Source organism: Lagenorhynchus albirostris, chromosome 1 (genome assembly GCF_949774975.1).
Source record: "Lagenorhynchus albirostris chromosome 1, mLagAlb1.1, whole genome shotgun sequence".
Lineage (NCBI taxonomy): Eukaryota > Metazoa > Chordata > Mammalia > Artiodactyla > Delphinidae > Lagenorhynchus > Lagenorhynchus albirostris.
The window spans coordinates 161,298,439-161,305,785 of record NC_083095.1 but is presented as its reverse complement, the minus strand read 5'-3'; positions in this window follow the sequence as shown (position 1 = coordinate 161,305,785).

The following is a 7,347-nucleotide window of genomic DNA, read 5'->3' as shown; positions in this document are numbered from 1 at the left end:
GGCAAAGGTGTGATGGATGGTGGCCTGGGTGACCACGTCTGCACCCACCTGGTCAGTGGGGCTCCTGCAGGCACTGAGGATGTTTCCAGGTTGCCCCCAGCTTTTCTGGATCACAGAGAGTGACCGTCCCCATAGGACTGAGTCTTACGTGTATCAGTCTGTCCAAACCCCACGGTTTCAGGGGGAATGTTAGGGGAAACTCTCTTTAGGGGTGGAATTTCCCAGTCTTTCCCTCATCTTAGAGGCAAGGAAGCCAAGGGTAGGGGGCGGGGAAATCTGCCCTCCTGCCGTCGCCCAAGGGAAAAAGTATAAGTTGGAAAGTCAAGAGCGTCATCTGAAGGACAATTCGGCAGCTGCATACTTGAGGGACTATGAAGCAAGTCCTATTTTATCCCAAGGCCATTGTGAAAACCACAAAATTCCCATCAAGATTAAACAAAATCTCACTGGCACAGCCAAGTCCCATGTCCACCCCCCAGCTCGACCTCCACGCATTCCGGTGACACACGCCTGTCTGCAGCCTCTCTGGCCGACCTCAGGCCACCAGGCCAGCACTGGGGTCGAGAACCGGAGAAAGTGCTTTGTCCCTTAAGTGGATGACTTTTCAAAGGTCGACCTCACCGCTGCCCCCCAGGACCTGCCTAGGGGGCAGCACCCTCCTTCAGAAGTGGTAGCCAGACTTCTCGCGAGGGCTTGGCAAGTTTGGGAAAAGAAAATACTTTCTTTATGGCTCATCTTTCTGCTCCTCCGCAGTGCGGCTTGCGTGTTGCCTCCCCTGGGGGCTGCCGTGGGCTTCTGGAATATGCCTGAGGCTCCCTGTGTCCCCAGGGATCTGGGCTCCAGGGATCTGTGGCGATTCCTTCCTGGACTTGCCTGCCATCCAGGAATGGATCAGAATGAAGAAGGACCGAGGATACCGGAATGTACATGGGAGACGTCTGGTTCTGTGTTCCATTGCTGGTCAACATATGGTCTGAATTAAGACATCTGAGATGGTTTTCAAAACATGCTGCTCTGTGCAAGGACTTTGTTTGGCTCCTGGGTCTAGGAAACCAAGTGTAGAAGACATTTTGGAGCCCACAATATGAACAAGGCCTGAGTGTGAGACGATAATAAGAAATTCCGGATCACTCTGTTAGGTGCGATAACAGTATTTGGGTTACTTAGGGAAGTGTCCTTATTTTTCAAAGATGCAAAGTGAAGTCTTTGAGAGTCAGTTGCCATGATATCTGTAATTTACTTTAAAATATTTATTCTCCAATGGATATGGTACAGTCCTCCTCACTTTTCTTGTCTGCTGAAAATTTTCATCGTGGGAAGTAAACACAAAACCGAAAGACCCTGCAAATCCTCAGGTTCTTCATCTGAAGAAGAAAATGCTGCTCTGACTTGGGGGGTAAAGGAAAAGCTTGTGTGATGTGGGGAAAGGTCTGCTTCTTTCAGCGAGGGCAGGACCTGCCCCCTGCCGTCCCCCTCCCCCACATTCTGTGTTGAACACAGCTCACTGCTCACCTCCGTTCCTCCTTCCGAAAATGGAGACAAGGTTGTGGCCACACGTTCGCTCATTCAGCTGTTTGTCCGGTCATTCAGCAAACGCCGATGGAGGGTCTGTCATTGCCAGTGTCTGCTGGGTGCTGGGCACACGGTGATGTGTGAAAATAAACACGGTGGGACTTCCCTGGTGGTGCGGTGGTTAAGACTCCATGCTCCCAATGCAGGGGGCCCGGGGTTCGATCCCTGGTCAGGGAACTAGATCCCACATGCATGCCACAACTAAGGAGCCTGCCTGCCGTGACTAAGACCCAGCACAACCAAATAAATAAATATTAAAAAAAGAAAGGAAAAAAAAAAAAACCGTGGTCCCTGCCCCCATGGAGCTTATAATCCTAGGGGGGAGGTGGGTGTTAATCAAAGACAGATGCAAAATCACAACTCAATGAAATGACAAGTGTTATGAAAGAGAGTATGGAAGAGAAGAAAAGGACTGAGCCAGGAGGCTGGGTTTGGAGGGAGGAGAGAAGGGATGTGCAAAGGCCCTGTGGCTGGAGGAAGCATGGCAGCATTGAAGGCCTGAGAGGGCCAGCGTGGCTGCTGTGAAGGAGGATGGGAGTGGCTGGGGTTCGAGAGGCAAAGCAGACATAGAGGTAGGGATGCCTGCCCCGTGGGCTACTTCTCCCTGGGTGCAGAGATTAACGCAAAGCTTGTTTTCTTGTTTCGGTTGGGGTCCAGTTGTTCTCCCTTGCTGACTGGCCCCTCCCCCAGCTCTTTGGGGTGCTGCTCAGCCTTCTGAGTCTCAGGCACACCCTCCACCTGCCCCCTACTAAGCTGGGGACTCTGTGGCCTTTATGGTGCAGTCACCTCACCCCTTACCATGGCAGGCCCCTGGGTCTCAACCCGTGGCTGTCGCACGCCGGCTCTTCGGGGCCAAGAGAGGGCTGGAGAGCTCTCCAGGCCAAGAGAGGGCTGGAGAGCTCTAACCCAGGCCTCCTCTCCACTTCACGCCTCTGGGTCTCCGTGTGTACCCGGCGTGCCTGCTCCATGCCCGGCACCAGCAGAGCACAAGCCCCCCTCGCTCCACTTTTGGCTTTTCCTTCATGTTAACATCCAGCCCCACCACATCCTGGGAGCTGGGCTGCGCGGGGCACCCAAGACCCACGCGTCTGACCCACTGCCTCTCCTCCCCCGCCTCTCTTCCTTCCACGCTCCATCAAGAGGAAACAGCAGGGTTTCCATTTCCACTTCCTGTCTGGGAGAATCTCCTTGTACTCAGTACCCTCCTCCCGCCCCAGGTCCTGAAGCCCATGACTGGGCTTCTCTATGTTCCGGAAGAATCTCTATGGCCCGAGTCTACCAGGTTTGACATTAGAGATGACCACAGATAAAATATATATTGGCGGGACTTCCCTGGCAGTCTAGTGGTTAAGGCTGTGCACACCCAATGCAGAGGGCTTGGGTTCCATCCCTGGTCAGGGAACTAAGATCCCTCATGCCACGGCCTAAAAAAAAAAAAAAAAAAAATATATATATATATATATATATATATATATATATACACACACACATATACATATACACACACACACACATATGTGTATTATATATGTACATATGTATATAAAGGTCTCCCAATAATATCCTTATGATATCAGCACATTTGGTTAATCGCAGCTACTATTACTATTACTCCCCTGATTGAGAGGGTTTCTTCTGGACTCTGTAGAACTACTTCCTCTTTTTTTTTTTTTTAAAGAAATGGCCTTTGATTAATTAATTAATTTTTGGCTGCGTTGGGTCTTCGTTGCTGCGTCCAGGCTTTCTTATCATTGCGGTGGCCTCCCCTGTTGTGGAGCACAGGCTCTAGGTGTGCACCTCAGCAGCTGTGGTGCACAGGCTCAGTAGCTGAGGCTCACGGGCTCTATCAGTAGTTGTGGTGCAGGGGCTCAGTTGCTCCGTGGCACGTGGGATTTTCCCGGACCAGGGCTCGAACCCGTGTCCCCTGCATTGGCAGGTGGATTCTTAACCACTGCACCACCAGGGAAGTCCCAGAACTACTTCCTCTTTAAGCTAACAGCCATGCTGGGCTCACGCTCATCTAGGTCTTTGCCTCTAGAGTTTCAGTTTGGTGACACAGCCCATAATCCCCAGACCTTCAGTCTCTAATGACAGAGCCTGGGAAAGTCTCCCTGCTCTTGAGGTCACCTGTGCAGACCCCAGCCCAGCGGAGCCCGCGGAGGCCGGCTCTCTGCTGCCTCCTGGTGGATCCCTGCTGTACTGCCCTGCCCGCCCCTGGTTGATTGATTGACTCTTGCAGGCTGGAAACAGCCGCCAGGTCCAGCCCTTTGGTCCTGTAAGAAAAGTGTGAGGGAGGTGAAAGCCCCACACTAGATGGGCCTTATCGTATAAAATGACCACTCCGAGGTGTTTTCACCTGTAATCCGTTAAAGGGATAAAAATAAGGAAAGGGGGAAAGTGAATATTTATCGATTCCCTGTTGTGTGCCAGGCCTTTATGAAACACTATGTTTCTGGTTTCAGGAAAGACTTGTGAGGCAGGTAGTAGTGTTGACGGAGCAGGGAAGCGAGAGTTTAAGTGCGTGAGTGGCAGAGCTGGGATGCTCGGCGTGCTGCTTCTGCTAAAATATAGCGGTAGCGTCAGGCAAAGAGATGACAGGGAGGGAGCAGAAGAAGATTCCTGCTTTGTCTCCAGAAGAAATCAAGATCCGGGATGTCAGAAAACCCCTGCAGTTCTCAGAGTTCCCAGCAGGGGCAGCAGGGAGGCCGCTCTCCTCCAGCTCAGGAAGGGTGGAGCAAGGAACCTCCTCCACCTCGCTACCTCCTCGCTCTACCTGCTCAACATCTGGACATCAATATGAGTCACCTCTAGGACCAGCCATGGGCCGGTCAGTGAGAGCAAATGAAGAGTCTTCTGGGAAGGCTACAACTCCAAAGACAGCTGTGCCCATCTGTCTGGGTCCCAGTGCCTGAGTCACACCATCCCAGGGCTTCAGAAGGACCATATCCTGTGCCTGATCCAGCCCAGTCGGCTGACCAGTGCCGCACCCCACCCCCACCTCGATCCTTTGGAGGAAGCTGCTCCTAGATGGGGCTGGGTCATGTAGATGAAAGCACAGTGGATCCCATATCTGAAGACACTGTCTTTCTCCTGCCCCAAGATTGCAAAGCCCAGACCCAGAGACCTCACATCCTTGCCCCTCATGCAGAATCCTGTTCCCGCAGGACAGCGAACCAGCCTTCTGATCATGGTAGAAACGCTCTGAATGTGGTCCTAATTTCTGACGGGTTCTGCCTTGTTGCTTTCCCAGTATATTCATCCACCATGGCACCAGCTCTGTGGGTATAAACTTTCACCAGTGCCTCATCAGCAATGGAACTGAATAGTAATTTTAAAAAGTGTTAATTAATTTAGTAGGTGTAAATGGCACTCAGGTAGTCATTGAATTGAATTTGTATAGTGATTACGGTTTCAACTTTTAGCTATCTATTTTCCAGCAAGAATTGGATTTAATTAGGCAACTTGGATTTAAATTCCAATACTGCCTTTTACCAACTACGAGAACCAGGAAAATTTACTTATCCTCTCAGTACTTCAGTTTCAACATCTGTGAAAATGAAAATCATAACAGTTCAGAGCTCAAATGCCAGTTGTGAGGATTAAATGAGATAGAATACATAAAGCATTTAGTACAGTTGCCAGCACATAGTAAGTGCTCAATAAATGGTTGCCAGTTGTGCTAGAATAGAAGACCACTTCTCTCTTAAGCTCGAGTTGTTTTTCTTACATATTTACACGAAATTAATTAATTTGAACTCATGATCACTTCTAATGCAAGTATGTTTTGCAGACAACTTTTTCCCTTTAATTTTAGTTTGGTTATATTTCACTTTAAAAAGACTAGTATCTCTGTTGTTGATTCCATTCCTTTCTGTTTTCTTTGATTGCTTGAGATCTGAGAAAATATTCCTCCACAAGCCTGATGCATCCCCATTTTATATTCTTTGCTTTGAAAGATAAAGTGATATGTAAGTGAGAAATTGGTGGACAGGGCTGGGAAATACGATAAGCTGGGTTTCCCAGCCACGTCATGGGGACCTCAGCTGGCAGGTTTTTCTGTGGAGCTATAAACATTCTTAGAATATTCTGAGAGACTTCTTTGAGTGATGAAATTCCATAAAATATCTGAAAATTAATCACCAGACATACTCACCAGCTAATGATGAACGATTCACTCACCAAATATTTATTAATAACCTACTCTATTATGCGAAGCCCCGGCTTGTGGATCCTGGGGACAATTCTGACATGGATGCTATAACTCTGGGATTTCATAGTAGGGAGAGAAGTCGTGTGCTGGAGACCCTCTCTTTGCCCCACTAGGTCCACTCTCCAACCTTCTCTACCTGCTCTGAGCCTTGGGAGGCTGACGTCTATGGGCTGCATCATGTTCCCTTTGCCTTCTGTTTTCTTATTGGGTTTAGCCCGTGGGAGGCACTGGCAGGACAGCAGGGGGTGCTGGAGAGAAAGGCTGGGGTATTTATTCCCCAGACTCCCTCCCTGCCAGGCTGCCCTCTAGTGGTGTCTGTGCTCCTCTTCCCAAGCCTGCAGCTCCTATCAGGTGACCCTCTCCTGATTCCAGTGACCATTTCCCCACCTTGTCCATCGCAGCGGTCATGGCTCCCAATAAGTGGTCATGGCTGGTCATGGCGAGCCTTGGGGTGCTTCAGCATACTTGTTAGTTTCCCTTAATCCTGCCCACATCTTTGTAAATAGTCCCTTTGATTAAACTCTCTCCAGCTACTCTTCCGGAGCATGCCTGGCTTGTACAGCATGCATTTAAATACAGTAGGTCCCCTACATATGAACCTTCAAGTTGCGACCTTTCAAAGATTCGAACATGAGTCCCATCAACGTCAGGCGTGAGTGACGTTGCAGCTCGTCCTCCGTCTCCTGTTGCTGACGATCCTTCAGCTCTACCATCTCCCACCTCCTCTCCCTCCTCCAGTCAGTAACGCTTCTTGCCTGTTCACTCGATGCCAGCCCCTGGATGCCAGCTGTTGTACTGTGCTACTGTATTTTCAAGGTACTGTACTGAAAGAGTCTATGTTTTCTTTACTTTTTGTTTGTTTTTTAATGTATTATTTGTGTGAAAAGTATGATAAACCTATTACAGGGCAGTACTAGAGAGCCGATTGTGTTAGTTGGGAACCTAGGCTAACTTTTTTGGACTTAGCGAACAAATTGGACTTAGGAACGCGTTCTCGGAACGGAACTCATTCCTGAGTAGAGGACTCACTGTAACTGTCAGTGAAAGAAGAAAGTAAGTGTCCACGGAGAGGTGCACAGTACTGAAAGAGGGCCGAGGCTGGGATATTTCTTCCCTTGGGCATCAGAGGAGGGCAACTGCAGGGTGGAGGTGGCGTTTGATCTGGACCTTGAGGGTAGAACTCGGGTGGGTAGAAGGACAGTAAGCAAGGGCATCCTGGACAGAAGCAGAGGCTGGGGGACAGGACGAGAAGTGAAGAGAAGCTGGTGTGGGGTGGAGGTTCTCAGAGCGTGGGCCCCAGCCCAGCAGAAGCAGCCTCACCCAGAAGAAATGCACATCCTGCAGCCCCCCGTCCAGACCTACTGAATCAGAAACTCTGGGGACGGAGCCCAGTAACCATGGTTTTAACAAGTTCCCCAGGAGATTCTGATGCAGAGTCAAGTCTGAGAGTCACCAGGACAGAGACTTTAGTTCAGAGACTGGAGTGAGATGGGGAAAGAAAAATGGAAAAACAAGTGGGCCCTGGGTGTGCAGAGCTTACACAGTGGGTGGAGTTTGGACTGTAG